The sequence below is a fragment of the Arachis ipaensis genome, chromosome B10 (assembly GCF_000816755.2).
Source record: "Arachis ipaensis cultivar K30076 chromosome B10, Araip1.1, whole genome shotgun sequence".
Classification (NCBI taxonomy): Eukaryota; Viridiplantae; Streptophyta; class Magnoliopsida; order Fabales; family Fabaceae; genus Arachis; species Arachis ipaensis.
In genome coordinates, this window is record NC_029794.2 from 120,729,806 (window position 1) to 120,747,575 (window position 17,770).

Below are 17,770 nucleotides of genomic sequence, written 5' to 3' on the forward strand. Positions count from 1 at the left end.
GAGTAACTAACAGCGATTAACTGTGGATAAGCTCGACACGCAAGAGCTGACCAAACTTCCTCGTTTTCATGCCCCTTCTTCATTAAATCCCAGCCCTTGACCACAAAAATTTCAGCCCCTTTTACCATCATAAATTCAGTAAGACTTTGATTTTTTATTTAAGGAAGCATTGGCCACAAAATTCATAAAACACTTTACACATTTTTACACTCTTTTGACCGAATTCTTGAGAGAGAAAGAGAGAAAATTCTTGCACCTATTCTCTGTGCCCAAGCCCATATTTCAATTCTTCTATTGTTCTTCATGTGTTCTTCAAGAACTCAAACCATACAAGCACAAACTCTTGCCCGTTTTCGCTAATCCTTGCGTTTATACCGAAATTTTGGCTAGGTAAATTCTTGTTCTTTCTCCTTTTCTTTTCTTTAAAACAGTATCCATGATGAATTATTAATCTTCTATATGTATAGAGAACTCCTCTTAAAGCACCCATGGAGCATGCCTAAGGAGTTAAGGAGTTTCAAGCTCACAGTGGTTGAATTTCGACGTTTTGCGACACTTTAGGCCCAAAAATGAAACTCACCACCACCAGCTGTGTTTCTGCCCTTATATACACGTTTTCTAGTGTGAAAAAGGTTTACCAATAGAATTACATAAGAAGTAAGGGTTAGGATTAGTTAGAGTATGGTTGTGCTTGTTTTCGGTGCTTATATGAGCCACTTTGTAGTGAATTTATGCTTATTTTAAATTTTTAAAAATTTTGTGAGTTACTACTATTTTGGCTTGCTAAATATGTGTAATTTACTATTGTATTGCCTCTGGATTTTGTGTGAAAACAGCCAGAATTATAGAAGCACTTGGGGTTTAAGTTTCAAGCTTTAAACGTCACAAAAAGTGAAGAAAAACATAAAAACTGCACCTCTGAAACTTTTAGTCACTAAGAGCATGAAAATCATGGTAGGAAAGAGTTTAAAAGTATTTACAAAAGTATTTTTAATCCTATGGAACAAAGGTGAAAAGATAAAAAGAGTGTTATGGTCATTTTCAGGTAAAAAGATAGTTAAAAATGTAATTTAAATAAAAAATAAGTAAAATTCTGAATTTAGTGTCATTAGGCGTAAAATAGTAATTATATAAATTATTTGAGTTGAAATTATAATTATAAAAAAGTTTTGGGCCTAAATAAAAAATTTAGTAAAAGTTAGAAGTAAAACGGTAAAAAGTGGTAACTAGAATAAGTAAATAAATTAATAAAGTGTAAATTTGGTTTTAGGTCCTTTATAGTGAAAATTGGTATTTAATAAAAATATTAGAAATAATTTTAATCATAGGCAACTATTAAGATTAATCCAGTGAAATTTTGGTGCTAAATAAGGTTAAACGGTAAAACTAGAGCACTTAGGGGCATATTAGTAATTTCAAGCATAAAGTCAAATTAAAAAAATGAATAATTAACTTAATCAAGGAGAAAAGATATATTAGGAAAAATATGAAGATACATGGTAAAATAATAAGGGGTGAAAGCATCATTAAAAACCTAATGAAAACGGTAAAAAGAAAAGTTAAATAAAAAGGACAAAATGGTAAAATGTGACAAGGCTGAGACATTTTAAGAAAGATCCGGGCACAAGTTTTTATAAAAGAAGGAAAGAGAAGTCCCTTAGAAAGAAATTCTGCTGAGATGTGCCGCGGAAGAAGAAACTGTAAACCCCAAGGTGCTGAGAAGTACCTGGCAGAGCGTACTTCCATCCCGCCTGGCCAGAGACTATATGAGCGTGGGGACGCCCGCCATATGGACTGGTACTCATTGGGAGCACCTTATATTTTTGGGCCATTCTTTATTAGTGTCGTGGTTGTATTACGGGCACCGGTGTGCGACCGACCCATTGGAGTAGCCATATCCGGACTTGGGCCGGGTAATGTCGGGCTGCGGGTAGCCAACCGACGCATGAGTTCATGACCTGCGTAGGACCAGACATGTATCATATTTGGTTGCTGCATTTCTTTTCTTGTGTCTGCTTACTTGTATATGTGACTGTTATACTGTTTTATACTTGTGATTACATCTGTTTGTATGATTGATTACTGTTGTGACCTTATAAACAATTAGACTTAGGCTGTGGATCCCCTTAGGTTTTCGTATAGTACCCTACTGGGAACGTTAGGTTCTCACCCCCTTTTTCCCATGTCTGCAGATGGAGACCGGCGTGATCTTCTTTGAGTACCCAATGTTCGGCAGATACATGGACCCCGCGATGGGGAGCGCGGTGTTTTGGGGTAGTCCGCGTACACACACCTACTATCTTTCCGACCGTCCTTTCTCTCACCCTCTACTCAGCCAGGAGTTTGACCCTAACATGCCTTATGATACACTGCTATCCGAGCTTCACCCCGACAGAGGCCAGTATCCTTTTCTGCCTTACCCTCTGAATATGGCAGAGCCAATACCAGAGTCTCCTATTATTGACATACCTGAGTATCCACCATGGTTCAACCCCGAAAAGGATCAAGTAGTTCCTGACGTACCTATGCCCGACGCTCCACCACCATCCCCTATAGATGAGCTAAGATTCGACAGGCCAGGGGTTCCTGAACGCTGTGGTTCTGCACCTTCAACCGAGTTTAGCTCAGAGGCATGGATTGATCAGATGATGGCGAATCTGTACTCTAGCTCTTTTGAGACCGGGGAAGAGGACTCCACAGAGGATGCAAACAACATCAACATCACCGGCGCATCAGAGTGATTCTCTCGCTTCAGCGTATTGTGACAGTAGTTTCTGATGACCAAGTATCAGCAGCAGCAATAGTAGTAGTAATGGTAGTAGTCTTAATAATAGTGGTCCTTGCTCTCGCTCTTGAATAGTCGTTTTAGAGGGCTATCTCTTTTTATTTATTTAATAATGTAGATCGGTCCCATTCTAGGGTGGCTCTTGTGAGTTGGGGCCTGTAAGCATTAAAGATGGAGTATGTACATAATATAGTAAGTAATTAAGTATGAACTTGTGTTTTGTGATGAATTAAGCCTCCGAGCATTTCATGTATGATATGTGTATGCTATGCTATGCTTTTCCGTTTCTTGTATTAATTGCTTAATTTACAATTATTCCAATATGCGTGACTAAATACACGATTCTCGACTAGCGTTACAGGCTCATATGTATACACTTAATGTATAGTCTAAAGTATCTAAAGTCAGCTAAATAGTAGCACCTGGCTACTAGCCTTGGTCATGACAGGCTAGAAGTTGGGTCGTTACAAACGCAATTAGAGAACAAGTAATGCAGGTAGCACGTATAGCATTTAGGCATATTAAGTCACAAAGACACTCCCAATTAATGCACAACCATACAAAACAAACATATGCATATGGTGTATGCTTGTCCTATGGCTGATGATATCATTTGTCGGTTATATAGCCAACCCGACATGTCCTGGTAGCTAGCCAGGGACTGAAACACCCATTGCGGAGCAAGTGGGTTTGAGACACAACCCCCTTGCTACTACCTACTTAACCCAGAGCAAGTGGAATAACCACTACTGCTGCTACTACCCAAGCGGGTGTTTAAAAGCTCAATCAGGAGCAAGCGGAATAATCACTACTACTGCTACTACACATACATCACAAACACTGACCTAGAGTAAGCGGGACAAACCACAATCCTAGCTACTGCCCAGGTATCACAATCACTGACCTAGAACAAGCGGGATGAACCACAATCCTTGCTACTACCTGCTTAACCCAGAGCAAGTGGAATAACCACTACTGCTGCTACTACCCAAGCGGGTGTTTAAAAGCTCAATCAGGAGCAAGCGGAATAATCACTACTACTGCTACTACACAGACATCACAAACACTGACCTAGAGTAAGCGAGACAAACCACAATCCTAGCTACTGCCCAGGTATCACAATCACTGACCTAGAACAAGCGGGATGAACCACAATCCTTGCTACTTCCCAGGTATCTCATTCAAGAATTCATTCAATCTCAAGTCAATCCTTAATTATAATTCATCAACATTTCATCATCGATCATTCTCGTTTATCATATTCATTCGAAATTCTATAATAAACTCATTTTTTCATAATTCTCCTTCCTCATCTCATACCCAGAGCAAGTGAATAACGCCACTGTCTACTACTCGGGGGTCACATATCAGTTTCATTTACAAACCATCATTTCCGCACTTCCTCAATCACAATTCATTACTCCAAACATTTCTTCTTTGTTAAGTTAACTCATTCTCTAAGCTTACTCCTCTCCCTATGATTAAAATTATGTTTTAGGGTCTTAGAGAGTAAAAATAGTGGTTTAGGAGTTCAAAATCATGTTTAAAACATAAAACTGAATTTACTGAAAAATAGGGTGTGTGCGTATGCATAAGTGCTGTAGTGTGCGTACGCACCTTTGCTGAAAACCACAGGGTGTGCGTGCGCATACCTCTCTTGCGTGCACACACCAGTGTGCGTACGCACACAAACCAGAAGTTCTGGTTTTGCTGTAACTTAAGAAAATTCAGTTTTTGCACAAGATTTCTGACATCCATAACTTCGTCTTTAAAATTAAATTTTCCACAAAATTTATACCATTTAAAAGATCTTGAAATTATCTTTAATTTGAAATAAAGTTCATTTAAATCCAAAATGCGAGGCTCAAGTTATGGATCACCGAACATTAAAAATCTATTTTTAGCAAATGGTCCAAGACCTCTACTCTTGAAAAATCTCATTTTCAAACCAAAGTTTCTTAACCCAAAACAACACCAAATTCCATCCACCACCTTTCCATACTCCTTTCACCCCTTTCTCAACACATAGATATCCAATTCTATCAATTTCAAAGCAATAACTTCATAATCAAATAATATTTATGCATAATTCAACAATATATCCCTATCATCACTCATGCATATACACACCATCAAAATCCACACAAATTATATTATTTCACCAACAACCTCAAATCGCCAAGCTTCATAAATACCAACCAATCTCAATCATCAACAACATCAACATTTTAATAATATCTTACGGTTAACTATCCTAAGTTTTCACGACACATTATATTTTAGTTACAAGAAACCGAAACTATACCTTATCCGATTCTTCGTTAATCTCAAAACACCTCAAGCATTCACCGCACCTCAAGCTCCACAACTCCAGCCCCCTCACCAACGAAACCCAGTCTCCAAAGTTAATCCCCTAGCTTCTAATTTCTCAAATTGACTCCAACCAATAACCAATTTCAATCTAACATCACAATTATCACTATAATTAATATAGAGATCACTAATTCAACATTACACAAAGAGTTTGAGGGTGCTTACCTGACCCACAGTTCCAATGAGCTAAACTCGACAATACCCGCAAGCTAATTCGACCCTAAATACCGAAATTACACAAGATTCAACATAATTACTCAATGAATTTCAAAATTGAGAGGATGAGTAACTGAGTCAGACAACATGACTTACCTCTTAAATTGTTTAGTAGGTTTTGTAGAGCTTGACGCTGCGATCGCGTGGCCATAAACGGTGCGGCGATCGGAGCTCCGGATCAAAAGTTATGTTAATTTGAAACTTTTCCAAGGGTTTGGAAAGTTCTTCTTCTTCTTCCCTATGTGCTCAACGTGAATTTGCATTTGAGGGAGAGAGAAGATGGCTGAAGCCATCTTTATTAGGTGGTAAAGTTGGGCTTTGGGCTCATTATGGGCCCGGTTCGCTCGGTTCGGCCTAATTTTGGGCCAAAATTTTTAAAATTAGTGTCAAAATTCATGTTTTAATTAATTCTACCTCATTAAACTATAAAATTTAATTTTCTGATTTTTTTATTAATAATTAATTTATTAACTAATTATTTATTAATTACTCAATATTTACACAATAATTCTCTGCATTGTTTAAAATAACCATGTAGTTGTCCTTCCACAGTAACATAATATGAAATAGTCATCACACACTCCTGAATCCAATTCAACCATTGATTGCAAAAATCCAACTTTCTCATAACAATCCAAACAACGTCCCACTCAGTTCTATCATACGCCTAGCTCGTATCCAACTTCAGAGCTAATTCATAACCTCCACTATTCTTGTTCTTAAGAAAATACATGAATTCATGAGGAATTAGAATGTTGTCACTGATTAGCCTACCATTTAGAAAGGCACTTTGATTATCACTAATTACTCTATTCATGATATGTTGCATATGATGAACAATAATTTTGAAAATTATTTTGTAAAACACACTACTCAGGCTGATAGGCCGAATATGCTTCATAGTAGTTGCATTTGGAATCTTAGGAATAAGACAGATATTTGTATGATTAAAAACTTTAGGCATTTTACCTCCCGAGAATAAACTTTTGATCGCACAACTAACAACTCTGTGAATTATTCCCCAGTAGTTCTGAAAAAACTTCGTTGTGAAACCATCCTCTTTCGGGGATGAAAAAGGATCAATAGAAAACAAGACTGTCTTGATCTCCTTTTCAGTAATCAGCTTTGTCAGTTCTCTGTTGGTATCTTTAGAATTTTTTACTGCGATATTCTGAACAACATCATCAGGCTCTTTCGGGTTAGAGGAAGTAAACAAGTTATGAAAGTTAGATTGAGCTACTGTAGCTATTCCGTTAGTGTTCGAAGCCGTATTTTTATCTTCATCCTCCAAATATTGAATCTTATTTCTCCGGCTTCTATTCTAAAATTTAGAGTGAAAAAATCGAGTATTTATATCCCTCCAATGCAGCCATTAAACTCTCGATTTTTCTTTCCAATATCACTCTTCTTGCTCGATAGCATCCTCTAATTTAGCTTGAAGGGTTCAGATTTTGTGACCATTAGCACCTTCTTCTCTTTCTCCTCTACTATGGTCTAACCTAACTCACGTATCTGCATTAGTGAATTAGTGGAGCTGGTTTTCTGCCACTCTACCAATTTATGGCGGCATGCGTTGAGTTTCTTTGCCACCCGATACATTGGCAAGCCTATCACCCTTTGGTTCCAAACATCTTTGACAATATTAGTAATCTCCTCTTTATCACACCATCTCTCTTGCAACTGAAAGCGCCTCTTTGTTCTCTTTTCTTCTCTCTCCGAACTAAGTAATAAGGGATAGTGGTCAGAACCTGATTCATCCAAGTTACCACAAAACCTGATGGATTCTCATCTCTCCATCATTGGTTAACCAAAACTCTATCGAGATTCTCCTTGACAAAGCTATCTCCAAATTGCTTATTACTCCAGGTGAATTTTCTCCCTTCATACCCTATATCCACCAAACCTCTATCATTAATAAAATCAATGAAATGCTGTATAGATATGGCAAATTTAGTTCGGCCTCCCGCTTTTTCATGGTTAGCCTGGATAACATTAAAATCTCCAATCATAATCAATGGATCATCACCTTCTCGTATCACCTATCTCAGATGTGAAAACTATTGCTCCCTAGCTTGGTTATCTGTACTCAAGTGCACTCCAATAATCACCCTCCATCTACTATCCGCCCTTTGATCCTTCCATTCAAATTTGATAAAGAAATTATCATAGTTTTTAATATCTACCGTAGCTGTCCCCTTCCATGTAACAGTCATTTCCAGCCAAACCAATAGGATCCACTGTAAAAATTGAATTAAAACCCACCCTCATCATTATGCCCTCCACAGTCAAGGCATTATTCTTTGTCTCACACAAGAATAATACCTCGGGGGAATGAGATCTATTAATCCCTTTCATGTTGTGAATTGTCAAGGATTTCTCCAAACCTCGACAATTCTACATTAACATCTTCATGGGTCCATGGGTGTAGGGGTGACAAACGGGCCGAAACCTGCCGGACCAGTCTGCGTAAATCGAATTCATTGACTTTAAATTAGTCTAAGTTGTACTAAGTTGAATTAAGATGATTCGAATTATGTGGTGCACTACTAAATCGAATTAAGTCAATTCGATTTACAAACCCTTAGTAGATCGAATGTAACAAAGTCGATTTATACTCAATGGTGGCTAGTGGTAAATCAAATCAACTAGGTTCAATTTACTATGCAGTGACCTATATATATAAATTGAGCTGAATTAATTCGATTTGATATTATACTAACGTATATAAATACGAGCTAAACATGAATTTCTCATCATAGTGGGACTCACAATGGCTAATGATGAGAGTTTTTTAGTTCTGGTGCACTATAAAGGGTCGATTCAGAAAAAAACGCGATTTGGAATTAAATTTATTGATAAGGATCCGGTGAGTGTTTTCCTCAAACCTTCGACGAGTTTCACCGAATTTCAGAATACTATAATCCAAAAACTGGGGCTGCATGGCATGAAATGTAACACCGTATTACCCTAAGCCCTACCTCATGCTGTAAAGCAAATTGATAACAAAGTGTCACGACAGTTCTAAGCTCAATAATAGAGAATATATATACAAGAAGTTATATAACTAGAAGTTCGATGAAGGAATAAAACACAGACAATCACAGATAATGCAAGCAAGTAAAACACAAGTAATATACATGTACAGCAAGTAAAACAACTAGCAAGTAAGCATATTATACATTTAGAAAAAAGATGCAATTAGGCAAAGTAAGCAAAATACATAGAAGATGCACATGATGAATGCATGTCCTGTTGACTCATGATATCACTTGTTGGTCCATAAATGCCAACTCGACACATTCTTTCGGATGTCGCCTTTCTACCACGTCCGAGGATATAGCGCCTGGCACGCTTTTCTTATGAGGATATAGTGTCTGGTACACTTGCATGCATCATTCCGATGATATAATGCCTGACACACTCTTGTGGCAGAAAAGTTATCAATCATAATTCAATCCCAGGGATATAGTGCCCTCTGCATACTATCTTTCCAAGGATATAGTGCATGGCACACTTTCAACATCCAACCAGTCCATCAACGTCAAATCATCATCAGTCATCACCATTTTCTCATCTCAATCCATTCTCAACTCTTAAGTCTCAACATTCCAGGGATATAGTGCCCTGCACACTATCGTTTCAAGGATATAGTATCTGGCACACTTCTTTCAACAACCAACAAGTCCATCATTCCTTTTCAAGTTCTCAACTCATCATCAACATTCCCATTTCTCAATTTCTCCTCAATTTAACACTTCACAACTCAAAATTCACCAACTTAATCCACAACCTTCCAAAACCTAAGTCACCGTCTTCTAAAATCATAACATAACATATCAAATCTTAAGTCATTTAACTCATCCTCAATAGCCTCAAGGCCTAATCACTATTTATAAGTCTTAAACATAAGATAAAGAAGTTTGGAAAGTTAGAAGAACTTTTAAAATGAGAAAAAAATAAGTTTTCAGCAAAACAAGGGTCTCGCGTATGGGACCCCCTGTCCTGCGTACACACAAGGTTGAAACAGGGTGGTCGCGTATGCGACACATCCCTCGCATACGCAAGAGTCCCAACCAGAAGGGAATCCCGGCATTGCGTGTTTAAAACTCGCATACGCATGCCTCGAAATTTCATTCCCATGCAAGCACCTAGTGCTCGCGTATGTGAGATCAACTGACAGTGGAAAATGCTCGCGTCGCGTGCACAGATCCGCGTATGCGAGCCATAGCAAACTTGAAAAATTTTGAAAGTTGTAGAATTTCATATTTTCATACCGAACTTCAAATGCACATAACTTCTTCGTTTTAAAATATTTTTCTTCCGTTCTTCGAACGTCTAAAAGCCGTTGGACCCAACTTTCATTTAAATCAATTTACATTCAAAATAAGGGTTCGGAGGCCAAGATATGCCTCACCAAAATTCGTCAAAAATAGGGTTTCACAAAAATCAACAAAGTTCACTAGTTTCCAAAACTTCAAAACCAAACAAATTTAAACCACACTCAAAACAACCCAAAGTCTCATACCAAATATTTTTCAACCATATCTCATCCATTCACTATCAAAATCATTCAATTTCACAAATTTACTTAGATCCCTATCAACATCATTATCATAAAATCTCATCACTACTAAGCAAATCCACCAACATCCTTCTTCCTCAATTCAAATATCATCATCATATTGGAGTTCCACCACACCCACATCTCAACTCATACCATAATTACAATTCACTCATTTATCATTAATTCAACCACTCATGCTCATAAATCTCAATTTCAACATTTTATCAAGTCATTTCCATATTTCTCATAATTACTAAATCTCCATAAGCATCATCAATCCTCAACAACAATAATCATATCCCCACCAAACATCAACAATCATCATCATAATTCATTAAAATAATCACAATCATAAATAATACCAATATTCATCATATTATTATCATAATTCATATATCACACATTTCAACACTCCATATTATACTCTTCATCATCAAACATAATTTCACATACACTTAATCATACACCAACACCATTCAATCCTATCTTAGGGTCAACTAGCCTAAGTTTTATGAAACATTACATATTACATAAAGGAAATCGAAACCATACCTTGACCAATTCTCAATATACTCAAACACCAAAACTTGATTCCAACAAGCTTCCACCAAGCTCCAATCCATCAAAGCCAAACCAAATGCCACAACCAACTCCAAAATCACCAAATTCAAGCTTCATACATACAATTTTACTATACATTAATAATTAAAGCTCAAAATACACCAAACCACAAGAGTATAGAGGTTTCTTACCTTACCCAATGGTGATTAGGGGAAAGCCCAACAATTACCCGCAACTAGAGTTCACCTAAACAATCAAAATCACAAAACTTACTCAAAAACCAAACACAAAATCGCAAAATTGTTAGAGATAAAAATTTGAGTATGGATTTTGAAATCTTACCAACTTTATTTATTTATAATTGAAGAGCTCGTCCAGAGATTCATGTGGTCACAAATGGCTCGTCAATTGGAGTACCGTAGCACAAGTTATGACTCCCGGAAGGTGGCGATGAATAGTGACACCCCTTTTCTTCTCTCTTCTCTTCACTCACCATGGCTCCCTCTCTCTAGGGCTGAAAATGAGCTTGTTGGCTCATTAATTGAGTTTATATATGTTTGGCTTGGGCCCAACTAAGGTCCAGTCCAATCCGTTAGCATATTTAGCCTGTTTGGCCTAACTTTGGGCCAAACCTTTAGAATTAGCGTCCGGTTTTCAACTTTAAATATTTTCCTAAGTTTTTCTAAAGTTTTTATTGCTCTCACGCAGTACCGGATAGACTTAAGCCGGTACTGCTGGCTAATTTACCGATACGCGTTTTTACGTATATTTCAGCAGAAAAATACTTTTTTCTGCTTAAAAAAATTTACTAAATCTGAATTTCACCTTTATATTTTTCAAAATAATATTTTTATATTTTCAAACCTATTTCGAGCAATTAAATTATTATTTTATTCTAATTAATCGGTTTATTATTTTATTCTAAAATCCGGTTCTTACATTCTCCCCTCCTAATTAAAAAATTTTGTCCCCAAAATTCAAATCGCGGGTTATTCTCCTCCAACTTGTAATTCCTCATTTTCTCCACTAATCTTTAAAACAAACAAGCTTATATTCTCAAAACTTCCCCCTCCACGAAGTGTTTCTCTCCTGACGTCATCAACTTAATCAAATCGTCAAGGCATATCATCCATCAATGTCAACTAACAATCTCCTTGTTTCGGGCCAGTGCTATCGACAACACACTTAAGCGGCATAATCATGTGCAGTCTTAAGTTCGGCACTTTCAATTTAGTTACCAGTCTTATAATTTCCTCCACAATCATTTAGGAACCAATCTAATCTCGCAGTCACAACCAAACTTAGTCCCTGAAAATCATTATTTCCAATAACCCACTGAACCATTCAAGTATTCAAGTCTAAGATATTTCTAGTCACTATTCTACTACTTCTATTTGCAACTATCCTATGTCATTGCATCCCGCAAACTTCCGTTGCATCACTCGGATTTTCAAGCACTAACCAATTAACTAACCAATCCAATTACTCATTCAAGTCACATTCTATTATCAGATCACAGAAACCTAAGTTCACTCCTAAGCCTCCTCAACCTGACCCAATTAAGGCTTACGTTCACTCTAAGACTCAACCACAAGTTAGGGCCTTAGAATATCTCTATATCTCTATTCAATTCATTCACAGCTTCTATTCGAAATTCCACCAACGTATACAATTCAAACCTCCCTTAAACATACTAAACAACTAATGAATTTCTACTTATTATAACTAAAGTCAAATATCACTCAATATCAAACCCAACCAAATTCAAGCCTAAATCTTGCTCACTTATTTTTTTCCTTTCAACTTGTCTTTGCATTTCAACAATTTTCACCAGAATTTTTCTTTCTCATTGGTTCCTCCAAACGAACTGTAAACTTTTCAGCCTTAACGGCGACATTCCATAGAATACAACTAAGCTAAACCTTGGATCTAGCAACATTCTATACCAATTTTATATACTTACCTCTCCTCGGAGGGTCCGATCCTGCTGCATCACCTGCATCCAAAGTGAACACACAGTCTGGTTGCTGATTCTGACCCGTATCTTGGTTTCTCCTATGATGGCAATTCTTGGCTAGGTGTCCAGGCAGTCAACAAGTATATCATAGACCACTTTCCTTCATCTGGTGAAACTGGGCATTGTTGTTCTTTCCAAAGTTTCCTCGACCTTAAAGATGCTGAGGAACATATCCATCTCTCTTAAAGTTCTGTACCCTAGGTGAAAGATATTCCCCATGACTTCGATTGTTAGTATCCCCACAGTTATCTCTTGCCACAGCTATCTTCTTAGCACAGTCCTCTATAACCCTCGCCTTGTTTACTAGCTCCGAGAACCTCCTTATCTCCAAAGGAGCCACAGCAGTCATAATGTCATCCTTGAGGCTTCCTTGGTACTTGATGCATTTTCAACCTTCGTAGGACTCAGGAGCACCCTGACAAATCCTCGAAAATCTGCAGAGTTCCTCGAACTTGCTTGTATACTCAGCCACAGACATAGAACCCTACTTCAGCTGCATAATTTTTAACTCCTTTGTCTCCCTTATCGACTCCGAAAAGTACTTCTTATAGAACAGAGTTTGAAATAGTTCCCATGGAATATCCCAATTCTGTAGTTGCATCAGTCGGCACTTCTCCTGCTACCAGTGCTGAGCCTCACCTAATAACTGATATGCTGCAAACTCCACGAATTGGTTTTCTGGAACATGCTGGGCTTGCAACGCACGCTCCATGGCTTGAAACCAATTTTCTACTTCAGTAGGGTTGGTCGATCCCTTGAAATTCGGCGGGTTAACCTTCAGAAAGACCGCTACGTCATCGGAACACCACCACCCACGTTGTTTCCTGTACCTGCTCCACTCCCATTGCCATTTCCATTTCCTTGACCTATTTTTTCCATAGCTTGGGCAGTCGCAGCAGCGTTCCCTTGCATAGTATTTGCTAGGTTAGTCATCACCGCCATAAACTAGGCATGGTCATTAGCGGATTGGTCATCCTCACTATCTCTCCATGTAAGTGTCTGACCTCGTCTGCGAGTTACCATTCAGGGTCTTGTCTACACCAAACAATCGATATCAAGGTGATCAGTCTCAATATCTCAAGTCTAGTATTTCAATTATCCCAAAAAGGCACTCACAAATAAGCATACTATGCATATCAAGCAGATAACCCAAATAGCACGAAAGAAAAATGACCCAGAGTATGCAATGAAGCACAATCAGTCCATCTCTCAGGCTCACGAGGACAAACCGCTCTGATACCACTAAATGTAATACCCCATTACCCTAAGCCTTATCTCATGCCATAAAGCAAAGGATAACAAAGTGGCATGACAGTTCTAAGCTCAATAATACAGTATATATATATATATATATACAAGAAGTTATATAACTAGAAGCCTGATGAAGGAATAAAAGTTCAAAGTTGCATAAAGTGAAATTACAAAGCGTGAAGCATTAACTCACGATAACAAAACGCATGGCACAAAAAGAACAAGACGATATATGTATAAAACCTTATAGATAGCTCCAGGTTACACAAGGTAATAATAATAAGAGTAAATATATATATATACACACACACACACAAAAGATGACTAGTCACAGCCTGCGGAGTTTAGGCCGGCTAGTCAAACTAAGTACAACAGAGTTTTGAAATTTAAAACAGCAACAATCACCGTCATAATTCATTAAAATTATCACAATCATAAACAACACCGATACTCATCATATTTTTATCATAATTTATATATCACATATTTCAACACTCCATATCATACTCTTCATCATCAAACATAATTTCACATACACGTAATCATACACCAACATCATTCAATCCTATCTTAGGGTCAACTAGCCTAAGTTTCACAAAACATTACATATTACATAAAGAAAATCGAAACCATACATTGGTCAATTCTCAATATATTCAAACACCAAAACTTGATTCCAACAAGTTTCCACCAAGCTCCAATCCACCAAAGTCAAACCAAATACCACAACCAACTCCAAAATTACCAAATTCAAGCTTCATACATACAATTTTACTATATATTAATAATTAAATCTCACAATACACTAAAACACAAGGGTATAAAGGTTTCTTACCTTACCTAATGGTGATTGGGGGAAAGTCTGATAATTACCCGTTACTAGAGTTCACCTAAACAATCAAAATCACAAAACTTACTCAAAAACTAAACCCAAAATCGCGGAATTTTTAGCGCTGAAAACTGGAGTATGGATTTCAAAATCTTACCAACTTTGTTTAGTTATAATTGAAGAGCTTGTCAAGAGCTTCGTGTGGCCACAAACGGCTCGTCAATCGAAGCACCGTAGCACAAGTTATGGCTCCCGGAAAGTGACAATGAATAGTGACACCCCTTTTCTTCTCCCTTCTCTTCACTCACCATTGCTCCCTCTCTCTAGGGCTGAAAATTACCTTGTTGGCTCATTAATTGAGTTTATATATATTTGGCTTGGGTCCAACTTGGATCCAGTCCAACCCGTTAGCATTTTTGGCCCGTTTGGCCTAAATTTGTGCCAAACCTTTAGAATTAGCGTCTGGTTTTCAACTTTAAATATTTTTCTAAGTTTTCCTAAAGTTTTTATTGCTCTCACGCAGTACCGGATAGACTTAAGCCGGTACTGCCGACTAATTTACCGATACACGTTTTTACGCATATTTCAGCAGAAAAATACTTTTTCCCGCTCGAAAAAATTTATTGAATCCGAATTTCACCTTTATATTTTCAAAATAACATTTCTATATTTTTGAACCTATTTCTGGCAATTAAATTATTATTTTATTCTAATTAATCGGTTTATTATTTTATTCTAAAATCCGGTTCTTACATGAAACTAGTGGAGAAGTTATTCTTTAGAATCTCGATTTTCGTGTTGCAAGATGATATGAAGTACAATTCCTTCGTCATAAGTAATGGTAAAGATTTGCAAGTTCTATTCCATTGTTGTCATCAGTTTTCTGAGGTGAGGATCTCTGAGCTATTGGCCAAGCTTGTAGATGTGGTCTGCAGTTCAGGAAGTTTGAAACGGAATCCTCAATCCTCAATAATGCCAACCTGCTCTAGTTCAATGCCTCTTGGTGCCTCGTCATCTGTGCCAGTGATTGCATCTGAGGTAGTTTTGGTTGCATCTTCGTCCTTCGCAACTGAGCTAAACCGCAATCGTGATGGAGAAATAGGTGATACTCGACCCTTCGGTGAGCTTGCGATTGCGATGGCCGGTATTCCTGTTATGATCCCGGTTTTTAGAGAGGGTAGAGCACCGGATGGTATCGAGGATGTATTGTGGGATGATGATGATGATGATGATGTGAAAACTTACAAATTTTATCCAAACATGTTATTACAACTCATCAACATACTTATTTATCCCTCACCTAACATGCATTTGTACTTTCAATGTTCTCACGAACTACTATCCCTAATAAATCAATATTCTAACTACTATTTGAAGTTTAAAAATTCTAATAATCAAGTTCTAAGCAATTTAATATCACTAACAATTCTTTATTTCTTAAAGAAAATAAACTAAATTAAATTTCATTCACTGACCTCTTCATGGATGCTACCAGCAATATGGGCGACTCCGTCCAACTCGATAGATTCGATTTCAGTCGTCTTCCATTTTCGCAGTTTCAATATCCTAGTATAGCTTTCCTTTGTTACTCTGGAATTTTCATTTCGGGTAAATTTGGTATGGTGAAATATAATTCGAAACAAGTGAATTCGAATTCCTTATATAGCGATATGTATGCTAAATCGAATTTATATGTGTCGATTTACATTGGAATACGACCACTCATAATTCGAATCCACTTCATTTGAATTACTATTGGTGTAATTCGAATTTATTCAATTCGATTTACTATGTGCCACAATATCATAGGCTAAATCAAATCAAGTTGTATCCAATTACTATAAATGAGCTAATACCATGGACATTTCGCATTTCATTCGTTACTAAATCGAAACTATTTATTTCGATTTATCCTAAACTCTACTAATTTAAATCATATTAATTTGATTTAGTACTATAAAGTTTAATTCAAATTCAATAAATTCAATTTACATAGAAATATATATATATGAAGACATCTACGTAATATTTTTTATTTTGAAAAATTCATGTAATATTAGGATTTGTTTGGTATATGCATGTGATTTACCCTAATTCTGATGAGTTATTAAAACGATTTTTTTGGTTTGTTCATTGTTAGTCTAAATTATTATTATTATTTATTATTATTATTATTATTATTAATGATGGAACCTAGTAGCTAGGAATTCATTCTCACATCACATGTGATGTCCTGAATAGGCATGGCATAGATCTTTTTCAAATTTTATATCTCTATTGAATATTTGAACCCGACAAAACCATTTACCAACACTATGCTAAGTATAGATGTTTTTGTTATTGTTCTGTTGCAAAATCTCATCATTCCTCGTATACACAACTTTTAGTAGTCTATTATATACATAGTTGTAAAAAGTCGAACTAGACCGGTTGGTTCAATTAAAAACCGATGAACCAAATTTCTAACGAATTCGGTTCAATTTCTAGACTACTGTACAAAAATAAAAATCGATGTGAACCGATAAAAAATCGATAAAAATTAGCCTAGCCAAACTACTTGAGAGAAAATTTTAAAATTAATGAAGATGTAATTTGAACCTAGGTCCTCTTTATTATTGCATATTCTCTTTATCACTAAATTATGTTATTTTTTAATATTTTATATGCTAATTATTAATTATATAGTAAAACTATACAATAATAAAATTAAAAATTTTTATTATAAAAAAATACTATAATTTTATATACTTATTTAATAATAATCGCTTAATCGGATTATAACTTGTTGATTATAATTTGTTGAAATTTGGTTGTTTTTAAAATGTTAGTGAAGATATGTATTTTAAATTTTAATTTTAGATTTTTGACTATTTTATATTTTTATTTATACAGGACCGGTTCTACCGACTCAACCAGTAATTCATCGGTTGAACTAATATAAACCAATAAATTAGTAGTCTAATCGGTTCGATCACTAATTCAGTTCTGACAACTATGATATATAGCTAGGCTCCACATATACCTTTTTTATAGAGTAATCAACTTTAAAAAAAATTAATTTTTTCACTGCGAAATAATTAAATTTTTTTATCCTAGAATAGTTCGTAAATAAACTTTTTCACATAATACGAAAATCGGCTTTGTACTTTTGTTTTTATTCGTATTTTTATTATA